This window comes from Ictidomys tridecemlineatus, chromosome 10, assembly GCF_052094955.1.
Source record: "Ictidomys tridecemlineatus isolate mIctTri1 chromosome 10, mIctTri1.hap1, whole genome shotgun sequence".
NCBI lineage: Eukaryota > Metazoa > Chordata > Mammalia > Rodentia > Sciuridae > Ictidomys > Ictidomys tridecemlineatus.
The window spans coordinates 91000995-91025630 of NC_135486.1; the positions used below are offsets into that span (position 1 = coordinate 91000995).

General features: G+C 36.1%; 1 long non-coding RNA gene across 1 annotated transcript; it reads right to left on the reverse strand.

Moving 5' to 3' along the window:
- Positions 1-1345: 1345 nt before the first annotated feature.
- Positions 1346-22788, reverse strand: LOC144367040 (uncharacterized). The gene is made up of 2 exons (XR_013426246.1): positions 22560-22788; positions 1346-1694 (listed from the first exon to the last, which is right to left on the reverse strand). It is a non-coding gene; the product is annotated as an uncharacterized LOC144367040 (long non-coding RNA).
- Positions 22789-24636: the final 1848 nt, after the last annotated feature.

The window sequence follows — 24636 nt, forward strand, 5'->3', positions numbered from 1 at the left end:
CTGAGCAAGATATGCAAAACTAAAGGAAGAGTTTAGAATTTCTTCATCATAGTGGCATCAGGTGGGTTCAAACAGTAACAGTAGCACTATCTGGGGCTCTGTCCTTCTAGACTGCTCCTTCTGGCCTCCAGAGTCCCCCCTGAGCTCCTCATTTCTCAAGATACCCAGGGAACCTGTGAGCCTACTATAGTCTTCCCCAAAGCCCCATCTTTCTGTTTATGAACATCAAAACTATTCCAGTTTCTTATAAACCGGAACCTGGATTGGTGAATGGAAATAAGGTGGTTGGCTTCCAACTGAAGAACATTGGAAGCTGTAAAGGGTTCTACCCAGGTGTAACAAGAACAAATTTTAACATCATCAGAAGTCCCTATCGTTTTCAAGTAATTTCCACACGATTCATTTGGTTCTCATAACAACCAGAGAAGTAGGTACTATTGTTTTTCAGCAACAAAAAGAAAATGGAATTGAAAGAAGCCAATCTGTTATTTCAACATGATATAGCTAATTAATGGCAGAACAAGTACCAGGTACCACATCTTCTGATTTCTCTTTCTGTTACCCATGCAATGAGTCAACCATCTGAGATGTGGAAGGCTAGAGAGCAAATTATGCCTTTTATGTCAGAAGCAGTAGCAAATCATTCTAGGCAGGAGAACACCTATAGAATTCTTGTAAACTTTATGTTTGGACCCACCACTGTTTATATTAGATATGTAGGGTCCCATGAGAGAAAAAAAAAACAGGGCACAATATGCCTACAGATATTTCTCACCTAAAGTTAAGAATTTACAGGTTCACAAATGTTCACAGTTGCAGAGACATGTGTTCCCATTGGAAAATAAAGTTCGAAGCTTGGAAATGTAATATGCCATACAAGAAAAAAAAAAGGTTTGTTAGTGAAAGGATCAGCACAGTGTTTTATATCATAAGCTTTGACATCAGACCCCAGGTAAGAGACTATTTATGTTGTAGAATTATTGTAAGTATTAAACAAGGTGGCGCACAGAAGTTCTTAGGACAACACCCAATTTAGAATAGCTGCTCTGTAAGTTGTTTATTTTCTTGTTTCCAGTGATGTAATCAAGTGGGGATTGGTCCTCTAGATTTATGATGTGGGTCAAAGTGAACCTTCCACACAGAAGGCCATAGTTCAAATACAAATCAGGCAGAAGGAGGCTGTGCAGAGAGACTAGTAGAACAGAAACAGGACAGCAGCCTCTTCTGCTCCTCAAGGATAATCATGTTACAGTGATTTTTTTTCTATCTGGAGCTCAGAAGACTCATTCAACCTTCAAGGGTATTAGAAGAAAGAAATTGTCAATTGAAATGAAACACACAGAAATTATTACTCCAGTTTCTTTTATTTTTATATTTTTATGACAACCAATTGATAAGAATACTTATGTTTTGTTTTTTTCAGAGAAAGAAACAAAACAATTTCTTGATAATTTTCTTTTCTATGAAAAGCAAATATTTTTCTAAAAGCAAATTTTATTATCTCAAACATTTGACAAGAGCAAGCTGTAAGATTCTGAAGGAGTCTAGTCAGCTGTGTAGATTGACTTTTGAAGTGTAAAATAAACCTTTACTTAACAGATGTCAGGACTGTGACTTTGAGAGATAATGACAGTTTTTATAGTAGGTTGGTGGCAGAATTTCTAAGGCGAATGAATAAAGTTTTGGTGCCAAGTCTGGAAAAAAAATGACAACATGATTATTAACAATTGACAGAATTGAGGAAAGCAAAAATAAGTGTTTTAACGTGTTTGATTAGACAGCATAAATTGTTCCATAAATACCAGTAAAATACATTTTACAGAAGAATAGGCTGTACCTGCAGGTGGGAATTAGAGAAACTCAATGGCCCTTCCACCCTCCAAAATCTCCAAGAATAAAGTTGATGTAAAATAAAATCGAACGCTTCAGACAAGGGATCAAGCAGCCATAGAAGACTTTTGAGTTACTCTGGTCAGATCTAACCCTCTAGCAGCAGTAGCAAACCGAGTAAACTTGGCAATGCTGACAAATACATTCCAACCAGGTCAACAGCCACTGCAATATTTAAAGAATCAAAATTATTCTTCAGGACTTTCAGCCCAAATCAAACAAAAAAAAAGTCCTCCAACCAACCTGTCTACAGACAAGCAACTTTCAGATGCAGCTCAGGTCCTGTTGCTCTATAAAGCCTGCTCTGACCCATCTATTCTCCAGAGAGCCCTCTCTCCTGTGAATTTAGAAGTCTTTGTATAATTGTTTCTACAGCCTGTGACATTGACCATTGTCATGTTGAGCCAGAATCCCCCAGGCTTACATTACTTTCCAAACAACTTGGGCTGTACTGCGGTAGTGCAGGGCTTTCTAGGATCTGAACCTCTGGGGATACCAGCTTCACGCTGAGACTGTGTTCTGTTCTTAAGAGGTGACCTTGGGGAATAAAACTGATAATTCCAGAATGTTTTACCTGAAGGCTGAAATCAGAATCGGGTTGGAACATTCAGCTCTTCCTCTTTGCTATCTATGTCAGTTGACCTCAATTATACTAGAGCTGCCAGATAGTGGTGCCAAAGGAATTAAAGAGAACCACTAAGAGAATTTTTAAAAAATATAATTCTCTCCAACAAAGTATTTCTCATTCACATATAGTACTAATGAGAGATGGGCTGGGAACTCACTGCTGTCTCTCCAGGCAATTCCTCCAGTCTTAAATCACAGTACCCTTCTCCCACCTTTGGCTGCCAACGCATACTGGGGTTCATCTGAAGTCCCATAAAAAGGGAATTTTAATGATTGGGCTCCTCCCACAGAAATTTGTCCCTAGGACTAAATAGGCCAGAAAGCCTCCTTGAATTTGAGTGAAGAGAAGAAAGTTAAAATTAGTTCCTGAGGGGCCTTGGATGTTGGTTTTGTGTCTTCAATTGTTCTTTCAGGCAAGGTACAAAAAGCTACTACTTCCCTTTTCCCTTAAGTTATAAAAACATTAAAAAAACTTATTGTTACCTACCATGAGTATTTTTGGAAACAAAGTAGAATGTAAAGTGTTAAATATATAATAAATTGATAAATTCTGGGAAAGTTTTTGTAGACTGTAGAGACAGACCTTACTATGTAATCATTAAGATAAAGTTTCTAGAGGACTGGGTCGTAATGCTAATGGGTCATAAAATCCTAGTTTGTCTTTAGAACACTGCAAAAATGATTTTTATCTCAGGATTGCAAATAGCATTCCTGCCAGCCAAACTTATTATATATCACAATTACATAAAACTTTGAATTTGCCTACCATTGTTTTTATATTTTATGGGAGAGTCAATCTTTGTATCCCAAGGACCTGGAAATATTTTTGCAAAAGACCATTGGGGCTGAGGCCCATCATATTGGCATTTGAATTAGGGTGTGAACAGATTTACAGATCTGCTGCTGCCAAGGATATAGAAAATTAAAGAAAGACTGATGAGTTTTGTTCTGCTAGTAGGTTCTTTTTTCAATCAACATTACTGAGATATAATTTGCACATAATAATGCACACACTGTAAATGGTTGATAAGTTTTGGGAAATTTTTATCTCTATCTAATGTATATATCCATATCTGGCCTTGTAACTACCATAACAGTCAAGATATGGAATATTTCTGTGGCTTTTAAGAGATTTTCTTTGTACCCTTTGCCTGTCATCACCTTTCCAGATTCTCCTGCTCAGGAAATGAATGACCTGACTTTTTCACTGTAGAATGGTTATGTCTGTTCTATATTTTCACTTGAATGAAATCATGTGATAGACAATTTTCTGAGTTGGACTAATCAAGAAAAAAAATGGAGGATGAGTTATCAATACAAATATGAGGAGGACACCACTGGTAACCCCACAGATATTTAAATGATAATAAAAGAATATGATCAACAACTGATGTGCTAGGTCATTCATATTTAGTGGTTTTCAGAATGGTTGGATTAATATCTTGTTATCTGATTTTTTTTTATCTGCTTCATTTTCTTTTTTTTTCCTTCTCTAGGTTTAATTAAACAATCATAATGCAATTTTTATTTCCTCTATTGAATTACTAATTTTACAATAATTATCAGCAGTTGTCTTAAAAAGTTATTATTTTTAAATAGTCTGTCTTTATATCAATCATATAGTCTTCACATGAATAGTCTTCACATCAATCATCCTATTTCATGAGTTGAGTGAGCACTTTAAAACAGTATGCTGTAATAAAACACATGTTATTATTTTTTGCCTTGAAAAGTTGTCTTGTGGGGCTGGGGATGCGGCTCAAGCGGTAATGCGCTCTCCTGGCATGGTGCGGGGCGCTGGGTTTGATGCTCAGCACCACATAAAATAAAATAAAGATGTTGCGTCCACCGAAAACTGAAAAATAAATATTAAAAAATATACTCTCTCTCTCCTTTTCTCTCTCTCTCTCTAAAAAAAGAAAAAGAAAAGTTGTCTTATAGGGCAATTAGTAATAAAATAAATTATACTTTACATACTTTTATTCCATCTTCAAAATGTTCTTCATCTTCTTTTATAGAGTCAAGTTTCTGACCTATATCGTATTCTGTCTGGCTGAAGCAATTCCTTTAAGATATTTTATCAATGCAGTCAGTCCCTTAGTTTTTGTTAGTCTGAGAAAGTCTTCATTTCTACTTAATTTCTGAAGGCTGTTTTCTCTGACTGTAAAATTTTGAGTTAACAGTTTCCTTTAGCACCTTAAAGATGTCATGCTACTACCTGCTCACTGACATGTTTTCTGCTGAGAAGGTGTCGCAGATCTTATCCTTGCTTCTCCTTGGTAACATCTCTTTTCTCTCAGGCTGCCTTCAGATTTTGTTGTTGACTTTGGTTTTCAATGGTTTGACTAGAATATGCCCAGATGGTTTTGCTTCTATGTTTATTGTTGTATTGATCCTGCTTAGTATTCTCTGATCTATGATTTGGATTTTGAATTTTATTAATTTTGAAAAGTCCTCTTTCATTATTTCTTCAAATACTTCTTTAGCTTCAGTCTCTTTCTTTTTCTCCTCAGTCTCTTTTTCTTCTTTTCTTTCTCTTCTGGAATTTCATTTATGTATATTTTAGACCATGTAATATTGTCTGAAATTCTTGGATGCTATATTCTGATTTACAATCTACCAATTTTCTCCTTACTTTTTTCTTCTTTTGCCTTTAATTTGTAGGATTTCTATGGATTGAAGTTCCAGCTTACAGATTTCTTCTCTGGCTACATCAAGCCTACCATTAAGCCCATCCCAAGGACCTGAACAGACACTTCTCAGAGGAGGACATACAATCAATCAACAAGTACATGAAAAAATGCTCTCCATCTCTAGAAGTCAGAGGAGAAATGCAAATCAAAACCACCCTAAGATACCATCTCACTCCAGTAAGATTGGCAGCCACTATGAAGTCAAACAAGTGCTGGCGAGGATGTGGAGAAAAGGGTACACTTGTACATTGCTGGTGGGACTGCAAATTGGTGTGGCCAATTTGGAAAGCAGTTTGGAGATTCCTGGGAAAGCTGGGAATGGAACCACCATTTGACCCTGCTATTGCCCTTCTCGGACTATTCCCTGAAGACCTTAAAAGAGCATACTACAGGGATATTGCCACATCGATGTTCATAGCAGCACAATTCACAATAGCTAGACTGTGGAACCAACCCAGATGCCCTTCAATAGATGAATGGATAAAAAAAAATGTATCTATACACAATGGAGTACTACGCAGCAATAAAAAATGACAAAATCATAGAATTTGCAGGGAAATGGATGGCACTAGAACAGATTATGCTTAGTGAAGCTAGCCAATCCCTAAAAAACAAATACCAAATGTCTTCTTTGATATAATGAGAGCAACTATGAACAGAGCAGGGAGGAGCAGGAAGAAAAGAATAACATTAAACAGACATGAGATGGGAGGGAAAGGGAGAGAAAAGGGAAATTGCATGGAAATGGAGGGAGACCCTCATTGTTATACAAAATTACATATAAGAGGTGAGAGGAATGGGAAAATAAACAAGGAGAGAAATGAGTTATAGTAGATGGGGTAGACAGAGAAGATGTGAGGGAAGGGGAGGGGGGATAGTAGGGGATAGGAGAGGTAGCAGAATACAACAGTTACTAATAGGGCATTATGTAAAATTGTGGATGTGTAACCGACGTGATTCTGCAATCTGCATTTGGGGTAAAAATTGGGAGTTTATAACCCACTTGAATCTAATGTATGAAATATGTCATACATTAGATTCAAGTAGGTCAAGAGCTTTGTAATGTTGTGAACAACCAATAAAAAAAATTATCTTCATCTCTATTATTGCATATTTGTTTTCTAGTATTCGCAATGGACTCTTTCTTACCATTTTCATCTCTCTAATGACAATGCCTATCCGATCTTGCATGCTGTCTATCTTTTCCTTTAGTATTTACATATTAATCAGTTATTTTAAACTCTCCATTTGATGGTTCAATGTCTTTGTCCGGTTTTGATGATTGCTTTATTTCCACACAGCTGTGGTTGTGCTTTCTTTTGTTTTGCCTCTTAATTTGTTGTTGAAATCTGAGCATGATGCAAAGGACAAACATACATGTCTTTCCTGTTGCTAGACTTTCAATATAGTAGGATTTTTATATTAATATACTCATGAGTTGAGCTGGGTTTAAAATTTGTTATTGCTGAATTATCTCCAGTAAACACCATAGTCTCAGATTCCTCCAGTGATAACTTGTGTTTAGGGCGAAGGCTAATTTTGCGACAGTGGTTTTTGTTGTTTGTTTTTGTGTTTTTCCATCAATAACTATTCCTTTCTTGGTTTCCAGTCAGCCTTCTGTACTGTGCCCCCAGAGACAATCTGTCTCTAGCAATCTTAGCAAAGGGTTTGCATGTACTCAACACTTGTGAATGTGGTGAGGGTGAGTGGAAGAAGAGGAAGGAATATTCTCTGGGGTTCTGACCAAGCCTCAATATGAGGCTAAAACTGTTCATTAGGTATTGAGAGTATGGCATTTACAACTACCTCTACCTCTCTACAAGTCCACTCCTTCAGGATAATTGTATTTTCTTTTTCTCTTTCCTTCTTGTAACTATAATGATTTTCACTAGTGCCCTAAACTGACAGTTTTTATTGTTCTCCCTGAAATTAAGGTTTTTGTCCCTTATGAGATATATTGAACATGAATCTGGGCAGAGTTTCAGCAGTAGCTACTGTTCCCTCCCCTAAGTCGGTACAAAAGGGTAATTTTCTTAACAGTCTCCCTATCTTTGTCAGTACGTGGCAGTGTCCAAGGAGGAAAGGACTATGGAAGCATGTGAATACTCTGTGAGGCCAGAGGCTTCTCATCCACAAGTGGCCTAGAGCAACTCATTAACATTTCTAAACTGGATCTTCTTAGTGACTTGTGTGACAGGAAAGGGCATCTGCCACAGGTAACAATTGTTTAGTTCCTATTTCTCCCTGCAGATTCTGGTCTCTCCCCAGATCTGGGGTTACTTCTTTGTCCTGCCATGTGAGATCTCTAATGGATTCAAGAAAGTTCCTGAATTATCTGCTTGATTAGTTTTTCTTTTCCTTCTTTACTGTGAAGGAAGGAACACTGCTCCCTCTACCTCTTAACTGACATCGGAGGGACCATAAGTTGACTTATTTTTCCTTTTTCTTTTTGGTACACAGGGTCGCTTTACCACTGAGCTCCATTGCCAGTCCTTACCTCTTATTTTCAGACAGGGTCTTGCTAAAGTGCTGAACAGGGCTTGGAAGTTGCGATTCTCCTGCCTCAGCCTCCAGAGAGGCTGGGATTACTGGCATGTGACACAGCACCCAGCATCATGTGTTGATTTTCAACACTAAACTGAATTCGCATTCCTGGGAATAACTCAATTAGGTCATAATGGCCATTGTTTTTATATAGTGTACTTTATTTCATATAATGCACTTTCTTAATGTCTTTAAGTTTGCCTTTTTACATCTGTGTTCATGAGAAATATTGTTCTATAAATTTATTTTCTTTCAATTTCATTGTTTTTTTTTCAGCAGTGTTATAGCCTTTTAAAATGAGTAGGAAGAACTGACTTCCCATTTCATATTCTAAAAGAAGTTGTTTACATTTTGTATTATGCCTTCAAAGTTTCATACAATTTACTTGAGGCACTCTCTAGATATTGATATATCTTTGTGCAAGATTTTTCTTATTAGAAATTCAATTTCTCTAATAGATAGAGGATAACTCCAATTTACTACTCTTTTTAATGTTTCTTTTTTAGTTGTAACTGGACACAATATCTTTATTGTATTTATTTTATTTTTATGGTGCTGAGGATTGAACCCAGGGCCTCGCACATGTTAGATGAGCCATCCACCGCTGAGCCACAATCCCAGCCTCTTACTCCTCTTTTTAAAAATCAGTTGGGTTAAGTATTCCTCAAGTAACTTCATATTCACATAAGTCATCATATTATCTTAATTTATTTACAATGGTTATAAGATCTGTTGTAAGATGTCTATCTTCTTTGACTCCAGCTTTTGCAAAGTCTCTTCTGTTTGTTTTTCTCTTTATTTCTTGATTAGTTCTGCTAGGACATTATAAATTGTGTTGACCTTTTCAAAAAATCAGTTTTTTACTTTGTTAATATCTCCTATTTTTCTTGGTTCTTCTTAGTTTTTTTTAATGATTCATTTTCTTTGACTTACTTTTAGATTAAGTTGTTCTTATTTTATTATGAGTAAGGTGGAAACTTGTTTTTTTTTTAATATTTATTTTCTAGTTTTCAATGGACACAAATTTTTATTTTATTTTTATGTGGTGCCGAGGATCAAACCCAGTGCCCCCCACATGCCAGGCAAGCGTGCTACCGCTTGAGCTACATCCCCAGCCCAAAACTTGGCTTTTAATTTTAAGCTTTGTTCCTGTCCAGTAAGGCATTTAAAATGATAAATTTCATTTTAAGCACTTCTTTAGCTACATTTTGCAAATTTCCAAGTGCTGTGTTTTACTTGTCAATGCAAATTTGAAAATTTTACTAGTAAGGTTTTAAAAAATCAATATGGCATTAAAAATACCTTATTAAATTTACACATACATATTTGGAACCTTTGTAGGTATCATATTGGTTTCTATTTTAATCTGTTGTCAGAAATCATGTACTGAAAGATTTCAATATTTTAGAATTCACTAAATCCCATTTTATGGCTCATTACATGGTGGATCTTGAACCAGGCATGGTTAGAAGAATGTGCATTCTGCGGTTGTTAATGGTGTTCTATAAATGCCAACTAAGTCAGATTGGTTGATAATATTCAGGTTTTCTGTATCTTTAATGATTTTTTTTGGTATATGGGATATAACAATTACTATAAGAATGTGTTAAAATATCCAATTATGGTTGTGGGTTTGTCTATTTGTCCCTATGTGAGGTTTTGCTTTATGTATTTTAATGGTCTATTATTAGGTCTATTATCAAGTCCAATGCATGTAGGAATGCTATATATTCCTCCTGAATTGGTTTTTAAATTAGTATAAATTGGCCCTTTTTATCTTTAGTCATACTCTCCTTCCTGAAGTCAATTTTGTCTCACATTAATATAGCCATGACAGCTTTACTTTGCTTATGTTTTTTATGATGTATCTTTTTCCATCCTTTTAGTTCCAACTTTATCTCATATCCTAGCATACAGTTAGACCTTGCATCTTTAAAATTCATCTTGATGATCTTAATTTTTATTTGGGCATTTAGATCATCTGCATTTAATGTAATGATTACTATTGGATTTTTTTTTAAGTGATCACCACATGAGATAACAAGGGATACTGAATTTACTAAATTCCATTTTGTTCTAGGATCAAGTTTTTTATATTTGTATTTTTAATTTGGCTTTTTGCAAGTAAAATATAAACCTGAACATTACCCAAAGTACATTTTTTTTTAGATCATGAATTTCTCTGCCAACAGATACATAACTCCTCAAGATATTATTCACAGAGATGTATCTGGTACAAAGTGAACACAATGAAATCTATATAGGCCAAGGGGATTTTTCTGTAATAATCCAAAAGGGCAATGTTACCATTTAACAAACTTATTTTACAAAATCCGAAAAGCCTGTACGTAATTCAAAGTCCATATTGAATCAATATTCTCCCACTTTGCACCTAATGCTTCAAATACTGACTTTCTCAATTCACATTTCATATCTAAATTCTTAACATTACAGTGTGCATACTCAAAGCACCTGCAACAGTGTAATTCCATTTATGCCCTAACCTTTATGCCATTTTTGGACTTTAACTTCTATATTCTGAATAAACACTACAATATTATTGTTTTAATTTTAAATCAATAGCTATCATTAAAGTTTTATAAGAGGAACGAAAATCATAACATTTTATATTTATCTTTATTTAACATTATAGTGGACTTCATTCTCTCTGGTGGACTTAAATTTCATGTGATACCGTTTCCCTTCAGTCCTTTTTTATACTGTTAATTCAGTTCTGGTGACATAACTTCTTTCACATTTCATTGATCTTATAATGCTTTTATTTCAGACTCATTTTTGGAGGATGTCTTTTCTTTATGTTAAATCCTGTATTGACATAATGTTTTTCTGTTTTCAGAGAATTTTTTAAAAGTTCATTGTATTGTCTTCTGCACTCTGTTATTTCATATCAGAAGCAAGCCATCATTTATGTTGTTTTTCCCCCCCTGTATATAATTTTTTAAACTTACTTTTTATCTTTGGTCTTTAGAAGTTTGCTTCTGATGAGGCTTTACTTTGTCTTATCTTGCTTATAGTTCACCAAGCGTCCTAGGTGTGTAAATTGACATTTTCATCAATTTTAGGAACAGTTCAGCCATGATTTCTTAATATATTCTCATTCTCCTTTTTTTCCCCCTGGGAATCACATTTTATGCAAATCATACATTTTATGAGGATCTGTTTTTTCTTTTCCTTTTTCCTTCTTCACTCTTCAGATTGGATAACTACTATCAATTGGTCTTCCTCCATTTTCAATCTATTAATTATCTCTAATTAATTTTTAAAATCTGTTACTATAGTCTTCTTTAAAATTTCTTTTTTTTACTTTTAAAATAAATGATAGCAAAATGCATTACAATTCATATTATAATATAGAGCACAATTTTTCATATCTTTGGTTGTATATAAAGTATATTCACACCAATTAGTGTCTTCATACGTGTACTTTGAGTGATAATGTCCCTCACATTCCACCATAATTGCTAACCCCCTGCCCCCTCCTTTCCCCTCCCACCCCTCTGCCTTATCTAGAGTTCATCTATTCCTCCCATGCTCCCGCTCTCTACCCCACTATGAATCGGCCTCCTTATATCAGAGAAACATTTGGCATTTGGTTTTTTTTTTTTGGGGGGATTGGTTAACTTCACTTAGCATTATCCGCTCCAAATCCATCCATTTACCTGCAAATGCCATGATTTTATTCTCTTTTATTGCTGAGTAAAATTCCATTGTGTATATATGCCACATTTTTTAATCCATTCATCCACTGATGGGTATCTAGGTTGGTTCCACAGTTTAGCTATTATGAATTGTGTTGCTATAAACATTGATGTGGCTGTGTCTCTGCAGTATGCTGATTTTAAGTCCTTTGGGTATAGGCTGAAGAGAGAGATAGCTGGGTCAAATGGTGGTTCCATTCTCCGTTTTCCAAGGAATCTCCATACTGCTTTCCATTTTGGCTGTACCAATTTGCAGTCCCACCAGCAATGTATGAGTGTACCTTTTCCCCTACATCCTCGCCAACACTTATTGTTGTTTGTCTTCATAAGAGCTGCCATTCCGACAGGAATGAGATGAAATCTTAGAGTAGGTTTGTAAAATCTGTTATTATAGTCTTTAGTTCAAAAATCTTCCCTTCCTTTTCTGTTTACATTTTTCTGCTGAGCTTCCCTAATGGCTCATTGTTAAGACAATATCTTTAAATATATTTATTATATCTTCTCTAATGTTTTATTTTCTAACTTGAAAATCTGTCCCATCTTGATATCCATTATCTGCTTTTGTCTTCTCTGTGAATCACATGTTGTTGTTTTTTTCATATCTAATAATTTTTATTATATCCTCAGTAACATAAACAATACATCTTAAAGTCTAAAGATTCTATTGTTCTCCTATGTAAAGGGTAGATTTTTGCTCTTATGGGCAATTCAACTAAGCTAATTAAGATAATTTGTTTAGATTTGGTTTCATTTCATACCTTTTTTAGGGTATTACTAAAAGGAGTGGGCCTTACACTGACCCATGACTTTACTCCTAGAAAGAGATTTTTCTGATCTGTCAGCTGCCTGCCAAAGTGTTAGCAAAGTTCTTAACTCTGGCTGAGTTAGAACTCTAGCAACTCCCGATACCAGCCAAACACTAGCAAGTAATTCCACTTTCTACTTCATTCCTGGTCTTCTGAATAGAGTGGTTCTCTCCAGTGCCATAGCTCAGAGACTCTAGTAAATATAAATGCTTTAACTTAATTTCTACTTTCTTTGCTCAAGATCATCAACCTTTGCTTGGGTTCCAGGTCCCTATGCCACTTTCAGGAAATTATTCTTAAGCAGAGAGTGGGCATAATTGAAGTTTATCTTTTCTCAGGTTTAGCAAGGCTTGCCTGGTTTTCCAATGCCTGAACAAACAAGTTGCTTCATATATTTGCCTATTTTTACAGTTTTTTTTACAATAAGAGAATTAGACTGTTCTCATTTACCGTATCATGGACAGAAGCATGCTGTTTTTGTTAAATCGCTTCACAGTATGTTTTGAAGTCGTGTATTGTGATGTCTGCAGCCTTACTTCATTTTCCTAAGGATTGCTTTGCCTATTCAGGGTCTTTTGTGGGTATGAGTTTTAAGAGTTTGTTTTCTTCCTGTTATATGGAGAATGTCTGAAGTATTTCAATAGAGATTGCATAGGATTTTTTTCTTACTTTGGGTAGTATGGATATTTTAACAATATTGATTCTTCCAATCTATGAACATTGGATATCTTTCTTCTGTGTGTGTGTGTGTGGGGGGGGTCCTCTTCAATTTCTTTCATCAGTGTTTTATTATTTTCATTGTAGAGTTATTTTACCATTTTGTAACACTTTTAAATAGAATTGCTTTCTTGATTTCTTTATCAGCTAATTCATTATTGGAGTATTCTGAGTTGATCTTATTTCTTGGAACTTTATTGATTTATCAATTCTAATAGCTTTTTGGGTAGAATCTTTAGGCTTTTTATATATAATATTATTTCATCTGTGAAGAGGAACAATTTGACTGCCTCCTTTTCAATTTGGAGGCTCTTTATTTCTTTTATCCATTGCTCTGAATAAGTACTCCGTAAGTTTGTAAATTTTTATGCGTTTTTCTTTTTATTTGTTCTTTTTAGATATACAGTAGAGTGTTATTTTGACATATTTTACATAGATGGAGTGTAACCTATTCTAGTTAGGATTCCATTCTTAAGGATGTACATAATTCAGAATTACACTTGTTGTGTATTAATATTTGACCTAAGGAAAGTTATGTCTGATTCATTCTGCTGTCTTTTCTATTCCTGTCCCCATCTCTTCCCTTCATTCCCCTTTGTCTAATCTAATGAACTTCTATTCTCCCGCCCCCTGCTCTTATTATATGTTTGCATCCACATACAGAGAGAACATTTGGCCTTTGGTTTTTCTGGGATTGGCTTATTTCACTTAACATGATAGTCACCTGTTCCAGCCATTTACCAGCAAATGCCATAATTTTATTTATCTTTGTGGCTACATAATATTCTATTGTGTATATATTTTAAACTCTCAGTTTTACCTTAATAACTGCAGGAGGGCTACATCCTCCCCAGAATTCTACCATCTTTCTAGGAGCAAGGTAGTACTAATATTAGATGACTTTTGGTCCTTTGTCTGATTTGGGTTCTTATGGTAGAATCTCGGTAAATAATCAAATGATCCATAAAAAGCAAAAGTTCTTTTGAGCAGCTGGTCTAAGGGAAATGACAAGTCAGAACTTCTCAATCAGGGACACTTTCTTTGTTTGAATATGCTCTGCATTTTTATTTTACTTTGTTTTTTTAGTTTCTATGGCAGACATTTCCAGATTTTGTTGGTTTGAAAACATCTCAGAATGGATCTAATTTACTAGGGAATAATGAAAAATTTTTAAGACAATGTTAATTTTTAGGGTCAGGGAAACACATACAATTTTGTTCTTTTTAAATATTATTTCTCTATATTTTCACAATGAGTACTAAAAGCCATTTATGGTAATAGAGGTAAAGGTCTATAAATACCATAGTATTTTCTCATGTAAGGGATTACTGTCTTTTTTTAACAGTATCTTTGATTACATCAATTTTTACTTGAATATTCATTTACTATAAAAAAATACATTTCATATTCTGAGTAAAAGATGAAAATTTCTTGTAACTTTCTTTCCCAATCCCAATGGATTCATTCGAGTCACATTTAATTTTCTGTAACTTGTTGGTCAGCATCTCTAGTTAGGTTGGACAACTAAAAATTAAATTAAAGTGGTTTTTATAACTCAAAAGCTTGCCCATACTCTCACGACCTCATCTCTATAGGATACTCATTATAAAGTATCAACTTGACATTCAGAAAAGTGACCTATCTAAGTCATTCTAACTACTGTGGCACTTTCCTTGTTCATAAAATATTTGATCAGTCCAAGACTCCTAATTCCAAATTCAGTGTTTTCACAATATGCCAGAGTGACTCATCTTCACTCCTGCCCGTATTTTATGATCTCTAACAGTCATTTTCAGTTTTAAAATTCTATAATTAATTACTGATGAAATACAAAAGGCAGTTTTAAAAACACACACACACACACACTTTAATTTTTGCCCATTTCTCCCATTAACATTGTAATGAACAAATCTTAAAAGAAAATTTGTGATTTACAAACCAAGTTGGGTAAAGGGTGTATGAATGATTTCATTAGCAATTTATTGTACTCTGGGAACAAGAGATTGTGGTGAGTGGGTGTGTATGCATACAGATTAATATTTGCAGCTGCTTTCCCAAACAGGATGTATGGAAAACAGTCACATTGACATTTGGGAATCAACTCACAGCTGTAATAAAATGCAAGGTAGGGCAATTCCAATACTTATCCTTGATACTCATAACTTATATGTACAGATGAGTGTGAAGAAGGCCATGCTATAAGACCAAACTCAGAAAAGTGTTTGAGTGTTGCTAGCCTAATCCCTTTTCAGTCTCTCAATCATGAAGGGTTTTATAATTACTCTGTCTATAGCATTTCTCTCATAGTAGACTCACTGTGTGAATGGAAGTAGGGACTTCCTCCCACGTGATATAATTTCCAATATCTATGGTGCTGAGGGTTTGAGACCATTTAAACAATAGCAAATAATGGTTGATATTGATAATTTTTCCCCTGTTCTCTTTAAATAAAGATTGTGTGCCAAATCTTTCATTTAATAGAGTCCAAGTTATGAGTAAAAATAATGGGTTTATCTCTGATGAAAAACGCAGTGTATAATTTGATGTCAAGTGTGTAGAGTTTATGAGTAATTTCATTCTCTTAATTGACAATGTTGTCAATAACTAATGATCTCATTTGCATTATTCTGGGCATTAAAAAAACATCAAAATAGAGAAAAATAGAGAAGTTGCCTTTTGAAATGAGGTTTCTCATGCAAAACATAAAAACAAAATTCCTGTTTGTGAAGCATACGACTCTTTTAGAAACTGGTTCTACATACACAAAGGCAAAAGTGACCCACTGCAAATGTTTAAATTAAATCAGACCAGTTATTAGATGTCATGTAAGTAATGAAAGGAAAAAGATGAGCTGGTTTAAATCAGAAATAATGAAAGGGAAAATATCAGCTGACTTAAATTCTTTTTCTTAACCAGTTTGTGTAAATTAGAAACAGACATTGTCTTACCACCGACTTCTTAAAAATCAGAATATAACATCTTCTATAGATTCCCAATCTTTTTTTTAATTTTAAGAAATAAACATCTATACATTTTAAATTTTCACTAGTCACATAAAGGCCAGAAATCTAATATCTACCCTGGGGTTAACACCCATTTAAGTTAAATATATACATTGATTAAAAATATAAGGTTAAAGACCAACTATGATTTGATAATTGAAAGTAAAGCACCCCTTTACCAAGTGTTTTCTAAAAACCACTTTTATTGTGAAAATATTTCCAAAGATCCTGAGAATGGATGTATTGTGTTAGATTGATGATTGCAACATTCCTGAGTATTTTATTGTTGTTCTTCTTAGAGAAATATGAAAGCTAGAATAGGTATTGCAAGGGAAAGAAGAACCAAGGGAGAAATGAAAACAGAGATAAGAAAAAGCATTAAATACTATGTACATACAAAGAAAAGACATCAGGTTTCTCAATCATGAAGGGTTTTATAATTACTCTGTCTATAGCGTTTCTCTCTTAGTAGACTCAGCACTTGGATTATACGGTTCTCATGTCATTTTTATAATTAGAAGAAGCAACACAAAAGTTTTCTGGGATACCAATGTTTTAAAGTTGGAGGTTAAATTTATTCAGAAATAAACATAAAACCACAGTGTTTGTGAGAAGTTCCATACAATCCAGTTCTAGAGCTCTAGCCTTATAAAAAAAATGCTAAATTAGCAATGTTTGACATTGCTTCTAGCATTGCAAATGGTTAAAGTGCTGCTGAAGAAAAACCACCCAGCAGGACCAACAGGTTCATCAGCCTGCGGCACTCTGCTGCCACTGCTAGATGTGGCCTGCACATTTCCCTAGCATTTTCACCTCCACAAATGAGCACCACCGCCCTCCAGCCCCCAGTACATCTGTTGTACAAGCTTCAGATCAGAGCGTAGAAATAGGGACAAATGCCACCTACTCTAGTTCACTTGCTGCTCTACCAACTGTTAGCAATTGCATGGTGTGTTTTCTGCTTCCTCTGTCTCTCCAATCATGTGTGTTTGGAAGGTAGTTGACAGGTAAAGTGTAAGACTTCCCTGCCAAAATCCCCCCCTCACAGTGCAAAAAGCCATTTACCATTCCCTAGAAATAAACAGAGGACCTAAAGAAAAATATGAAAATAGGGAAAAATGTATCTCAGCCCTAAAGGCTTGGAAATGAGTTTAAGAAGCCAGTTCATCCACTCACACAGATATACCTTCATTCATTCATTCATTCATTTGCTCATTCATTCATCTGTTTCGTAGATATGTATTGACTAGTCTGCACAGAAGTGATGTTTAAATAAATATATATCAATAAAAATAATGTATATTAAGGCACAGTTGCACAGACAATGAAAAGTGACTGTTTCGTTATATGGAATTATTGGAGGATGAAATCCTATGTGGGCTATTTTTTTTCCTCTTGATATTCTTGAGTTGCTTCTGTAAATGAACATTTCATCATGATTGACAGAATTTATATGGGACCACCTCACAAAATACAGGTGAAAGGGGAATTGGGAATAGGAAACACAGCACTGGGTGGACTGAGAAAATCGGGGAGATCATGGGCAAAGGGAGGGGGTAATCTTGGAGAAAGCAGATCTGCCCCCAACTGTGTGCAGTCAACCAAAAATCCTTTTTTTTTGGGGGGGGGGGAGAGGTCAAGCTCCTAATAAGTCTCTGGGGAAATATGAGAAACTTCCTACCTTCTTTGTGGGTGGTGATCACTTATATCTTAGGATCCACTGAGTATTGACATTTATGTGTGAATCAGCTTTATGTTAGTATAAAAATATGCGAGATAATCCACTTATAAAGAGAAAAGGTTATTTTGGCTCAGTTTGGGAGTATTCCAGTCTATGACTGGCTGGCCTCATTGCTTTTGGGCCTTTGGCAAGCACATCAGAGAGGGAGCAAGTGACAGAGTAAAAGCACTCATCCCTTGCACAGGAAAGATAATTAAAAAGAAGAGATTTGGGTCTCACAGTGCCCTTGGAGGGCACTCTCCAATGATCTGAAGACCTCCAGCTAGGTCCTACCTCTTAAAGATTTCCACCACCTCCCAATAGCACCAAGCTAGAGACCAAGCATGTAACACAAGGATCTTTAGGGGGCATTCCAGATCTGAACTATAGCACACTCAAGATTCTGCACTGGAGTTGATAAGGGGCTTAAATTACACACTGAGCAGCAGAACTAGAAGAGAACCTATACCTTCCAGTTATGAAGTCTGCTTATTTTATTTGTGATTTCCAGGGAAACCAAATGACCTTCCCTTTACCCTGATTACACCGAAGATGAAGGATTATTGATAGGTCAAATGGAGACTTCCTGAGGTCCAGCCTTTCCCAATGGGCTCCTTTACAAAGGTGCTCTGTAATTTGGGATAGAAATTGTCAGCAAAGCACACATTGAGGTGGGTTGTTTAAGAATAACTTTCTTGGATCCAATATCACAAAAATATAGAGAGGATCAGTGGAGTAAAAGAGGGAGCTCAAGAGTGAGGGGGGGAAGGTAGTTGAGAAAGGGGAGCAAATATGGAATGAATTTAAGTAAGTCACATTTTATGCATGTATGAATATACCATAGGGGATTTTACCTTTATGCATATGTAGAAAGTACCAATCAAAAATAAACAAGTGAAAGGAAGATCATCAGAGGAAAGAGAATGAGAGAAGGAAAGTTGGGGGAATGGGGACTGAAATTAATTCCATGCATGCATGATTTTGTCAAAAAGAACCCAACTCATATGTATAACTATAATGCTCTAATTAAAAAAAAAATCTTTCTTGGAATCCAATTACAGACCCAGCCATTCTTCCTCTTATACTTTAGCTTAAGTTACATCCAGTAGTGAATACACTGGAGCTGCTTGTGCCAGCTCAGTAGAGCCAATTATTGTTGAATTTACAGCAGTTGTGCAAAGCTAGATGTTTCACATTGATAGCTTGATATCAGCCATGAGGGATGCATCTACCCCATAAAAAAAAATCAGCAAGTACTGCAAATCAATGCTGGATAGCTAGTTGTTACCCTGTTGCCAGCATGCCACTTAACCATCAATTCTTGAAATTTTAATTGGATGAAACATCTCACTGCTCCATCAAAACTGAACATTTGAGCCCAATGTAGTGGCTCATGCCTGTAATCTCAGCATCTAAGAAGGCTAAGACAGGAGGATCACAAGTTTGAGGCCAGCCTCATCAATTTAGCAAGGCCCTAAGCAGCTTAGTGAGATCCTGTCTCAAAGTAAAAAGGGCTAGGGATGTGGCAATTTTTAGTGTCCCTGGTTTCAAACCCTGGTACAAAAAAAAAAGAAAAAGAAAAATTGAACATTTGTTCAATGAAGCAAATCTCTCTGGTAATAGCATGGTCTACATATAATGACTTTACTATAAATATTAATAATACAAGCAGTGGTATCCTTTTCTCTTCAACAGTCACTCCAAACATCCTATAAACTGACTGCCCACTTTAATAATAGAAAACTACAAGCTAACCTGAGCGTTTTCTTGTGGTCTTGGTCCTTGAAAGCTTAAGTGCCTACTTAATATCTGAATGCTATAAACACCTGGAATTAGAATGTTTGGGGACCATAAACATTCATCCCAGTGCTACCCTCTTGCCTTCCTGCAAACCTTAACCTATATATACCACTCAAGATTGAAGAAAATCCTTTAAGGGAAGAAAAGTCTATGTGCTATTTTCAGACCTGCCTCATCACAGTGAAATAAAACATTTCAAGAAAGCTCAAGCCCTGATTTACACAGGTCTCTTGTCTTACCTGCTCTCTTGAAATTTCCATTTAGCATAATTTTTGTCTTATAAAGGCTAAGCAATCTCGAGTCACTGCATCTGCTAAATCAGTTGACCTGATTATTTTCTTCTCTACAGAATGAACAAATATGCATTCTCCATGAAATAAAAGCCTTATAGGCAAGTAGTAGGTAGTACTGGGTGGCTTTTTAAGTCTAAATGTTTTTTCCTATTGGATTTACTTAATTGAGCTAATGGGTTCTATGATCGGCTAAATAGCCCAGTAGCTAAAGTCATCATTAGCTATTTTCTTGGCTAACACAATAATGACCCTTAAATTGTATCTAGTATTTCCAATTACCTTTGAAAACATGTGGAATGTCAGAAGCCCTAATAGGAAACATATATGATAGGATAGTTATGGGAAATCTTTTCTTACACTAGTAGTTTTCACAAAGTCCTTTTAAGTGTCAAAAGAAAATGATGAGACAAATTACAAAATAAACAGTGGAGAACCTCAAAGGAAGAATTTTTGTCTCAAGAAATTCAGGAATCAATGGATACCAGAATATTTAGAAATCCCCAAGCCCAAACATTTATTTTATGGTTGAAAAAAAATGAGGCCTGGGGATGATAATTACCTTATAAAGATAACAGCTAACAAGTGACAGCCAAGATCAAAGCCCCTCCCCCATTTTTTCCAGTTGAAAAGTATGTTTCTTATACTCTCCTATTAAAAATAAGCTTTACTTAAGTGGTACTTAAAGAAACTTCAAATCCCAAGAAGCCTAAGCCCCACTTCAACTGCTTTCTCTCTTCTTTTTTCCTCTTCCTTCCTTGACTCCACTTTCTTGTAAACACAAATACATGTCATTTGCAGAGATTAGCAAAGTGCTGAATCTATCTGCTGGGGACAGGCAGGAGTGAGAGAATAACAAACATAACTGTGAGTTGGTTCCTGGCTTCACCCAGGAGCCTGATAAGGATAGTATGTTTGACAACACAAGGTAATAAACACAGAGAGATGTAAATTGGAGTAAAACTCCTGAGTGTGGGTTGAGAGTAAAAGCTGTCACCCTTAGTTCTACAGTGGATGTTAGTGCCTAGTATCTAGTATTGTGCCATGATAAAGGCTGGAACCTCACAGAGGGGCAATTCCTCATGGTAATAATCAATTTGGGGTGCAATCCTAGGTTTTCAACTTTTTTCTCAGTCTAGCCAAGGTGAGTGATGATAATTTTTTGCTAAGCAATTCCCAAGAGAGCAACTGATTGCACATAACCTTATCTGTTCAATCACAACCTGAAGCATCCTTGCCATAGGGCCTGGAATACCTGTCAGCTGGCTATCACATTCTCTACCCTACAGCCAAACCTTGGGGGTTTGGAGGAAAGGAGCTGCTCAAAAGCAGTGGGCATGCATTATTTATTTCTGTTTGTCCAGCACCTAGTGTAACATCTGTCACAATGAAGATGTTGAGGAATGGATGGAGAATGAATGAATGAATGAATGAATGAACTACCAATAGCTGCTTGTGAACTATATGTCCCCGAAAAGGGGTTGGATAAATTAAGAAAGTGTTATCAGCTCACAATTTTAGTACATACAAAAGCTATGAATAACTCTGTTTCTGTTTCGTGTGTCCCATCATCTCCAAGGCAATGGCAGCATCAAATCTCTGACCCCAGAAGGGCAAGGAGCATTCTCTGGACCATAGTGAATTCATGAAGATAATTTCCTCTGGTGAGGACACTTGGAAACTTGGCAGTTGGTCCTTCTCAGCAACTCCTCACCCTGACTACCCACCTCCACTGGAAACATCTCCAGTCTCTAAAACCAGAGATGGCCCTCTCTTCTTGGAAATAGATACCACAAGCCATAGGAATACCCATGCACACTGAGCAGGAAACCTTGTTTGGCAAGTCACTGGGCTGTTGTTTCCAGGAGGCGCCTTAGGGAGTCAGGGAAGTTGTTGAATTCCAAACTGTCTATCTTCTGCTGGTGAATGTTTTTCTCCAAATTATCCAAAAGAACATGACAATTTGACAGTAAAATGAATTGCGCCTATGTCATAGCGGCTGATTTTCAGTGATTTTTTAAAAAATTTTCTGTCTTTCTACTTCAGAGGTAAATGTGTTCTTAAATAAATCATAGCTGTTTTTTTTTCCTTCTTTAAAAATTAATTTAAAAGTTACATAACAGCAAAATCAGCTGTGTGCAGGTCCCTGAAGTGGAACACCTGTGTCCTAGAACCCTGACCACCATCAGGGACACAGCACTTGCATTTTTCTTCCCCAAACTCTTTCATGCTATTATCTTATAGTCACACCCCGGTCATCCTCTGCACCCAGCAATGACTGATATTTTCTCTGTCACCGAAGTTTAATCTTTTCAAGAATGTTATAAAATGTAAGATCATCTCAGGCAAGTCAATTGAAAATAAAGTAATATTGAAGTTTTTAAAATAATGTTAAACAAATGGATAATACAGTATGTAGCCTTTTGAAACTGGCTTCTTTTACTTGACATAGCATCGTTAATATTCATCTAATTGGGTATATGTATCAATATCTCATTTCCCTTCTTTAGGATACTAATATGTAAGAGATAAATAAGAATGAGAGTTAAGAGTTTGCCTTCCTGTTCCTAGTGTCAAACACGGAGATCTCTTTATTAGAGTTCTCTGTGTCTACGTACTGAGGCCCACTTCCAGCTTTCAGGATGCACTGGGTTCCAGCCAGGGGATATGGAAACAAAATGGCAAAAGTGCCCCCAGGTCAGTGGTCCTTGGAATTCAGCCCTATTCCCCAATCTGTCTGCTGCGATTTACCTTTCAGAGTCCTCAAACAGCTGCTCCATGTGTGTGCCCAGTGATGGAACTCCTCCATCTCAGGGCTGCAGGAACCTTGCTGCCAGATTCTTAAGTTTTATTCTTGAAGGAGGAGCTTGTGACTGTAGTCCTGGTTCTGTTGGGTTTAATATTGGGGATAACTTTTCAGTAAGTTTTGGTTTGATATATTTTCAAACTGCCAGAAAATCTGCAGTGATACTACAAGAAATTCTCTTATATGATTTGCCCCAGACTTACCAATATTTTACATTTGCTATATCAATCCTCCTTTCTTTTTTCCCTCTCTTTTTAGATAGATATAGATACCATTATCTAACCCACAATCTATATTAAAATTTTATCAGTTGTATAATTTCTTTCATAGCTATAGGATTCACTCCAGGATCCTGCATTTTATTTAGTTATCTGTTCATTCTCCTTAATCCTTAATTGGGAACAGTTTTCATTGCCCTTTCTTTATCTTTCTTGACTTTGACCTATTGAGGATAACAGATCCATTATTTCCTAGAACGTCCTTCAATTTGGGTTTGCTGACATTTCTTCATGCTCAGATTCTGTTATGAATTTTTGGCAGAAATACCACAGAAATGTTAGATTTTTCCAATGAATCATATTAGGAGAGTTTTTTTTTTTAATGTCAGATGTCCAAATATCAGTGATTTTAACTTTTATAACTTGGTTAAAAGGCCATTCACCAGGTTTACTATCAAAAACTAACAAGAGTTTCTGCCCAAGAACAAGTTTAGGGAAATGGGGAACTGCTTGCTCTTGTGAAACTTCTTTGTTTTGCTTTGTTTTGGTTGGAGATTGTTTTGACCCAACATCTAGGGAATGCATTATTTGCATTCTGCCAGGAGTCCAAACAAGCATTGGTTATTCTTTTGCTGCTTGCTTTGCAATTTCCCGGCTGAGAGCCGTAACGGTACTGGGTGGCAGTGAGCCTCTCCCAGCTACTGCCTGGGCCACCACTAGCTATTCTGCATGCCTGTGGTACCCTAATGAATGGAGACTGACCAGCTCTGTGGGTGGGAAGGAAAAGATTTGTAGGATGACAGGGCACTCATTTTTCATGGGAAAAAGTCTATCCCACAACTTCTTTCTGGTTCTTGAAATAGTGGAGTGAGAAAATGCTTCTGGAAGACAAATTGAATGGCTCCACTGAGGAGCCATTCAAGGAGTTTAATTCCTGAGAGCACTGACATCCTCCACCTAGGTCTCTGTAACTATATGGAGTAGGAGGGAGCCAGTGTGAACCCCACAGGGTGTGGATGAGTTGAGATAAGTAATCAATATTTAATTTCTGTATTTATAACTCTACCATAATACCAGGGTAACAAAGCAAATGTCCATTAAGGAAAAAGAGAGGATAAAAGATAAAAATTCAAACCAGGGTATTTCACATGGCTTCCTGCATGTATTTGTGCTACTACATCCTCAGAATAGTTCATTATACTCAGCTGGGTCCTGGTTGAATGTGGTTCCATTCTGCTGCATATCTCAGCCATTAGTACTCAACTTCCAAAGTTTTCAAAGGCAGACGAAGAAACAAATATAGTACTGACCACATGCCAGGAGAGTTTTATTTGCTCCAGCGGTTTAAAATATTTAGAAGATAAATTATGGATTAATGCTTCATTTTGATTTATTAGTCTCAATATTTCAATGTATCCTTTTCAGAGGCTTGAGGACTCCATCTTGGCTTTAGGACAGAAGAGCTTTGACTAGCTAGTAGGCCTGGAACTTTTAAGGTTTTCCTTTTCTTTTTGAATTATCTGGGTTCTAAGGAAGAAAAAATTGATGCAAGGCAAGTAGAATGAAAAATGGCCCAGGATAATGTAGCCACTGCTCAAGAATGGCCAGGATGCATATACAATGTGGATGTAAACACACAATCTCATGTTCAGCTTCACCTAAGAAATGTGGTGTGTCCTGGACAAGGCCATGGTGATGCTTTCTCAGTCCTAAGCAGGCATTCATCACTTTGCATTGAAATTAGCCTGCATTAGCCTTGCTTCTCACTCCTGATTCTACTCATTTACACCAAGAACCAATGTTT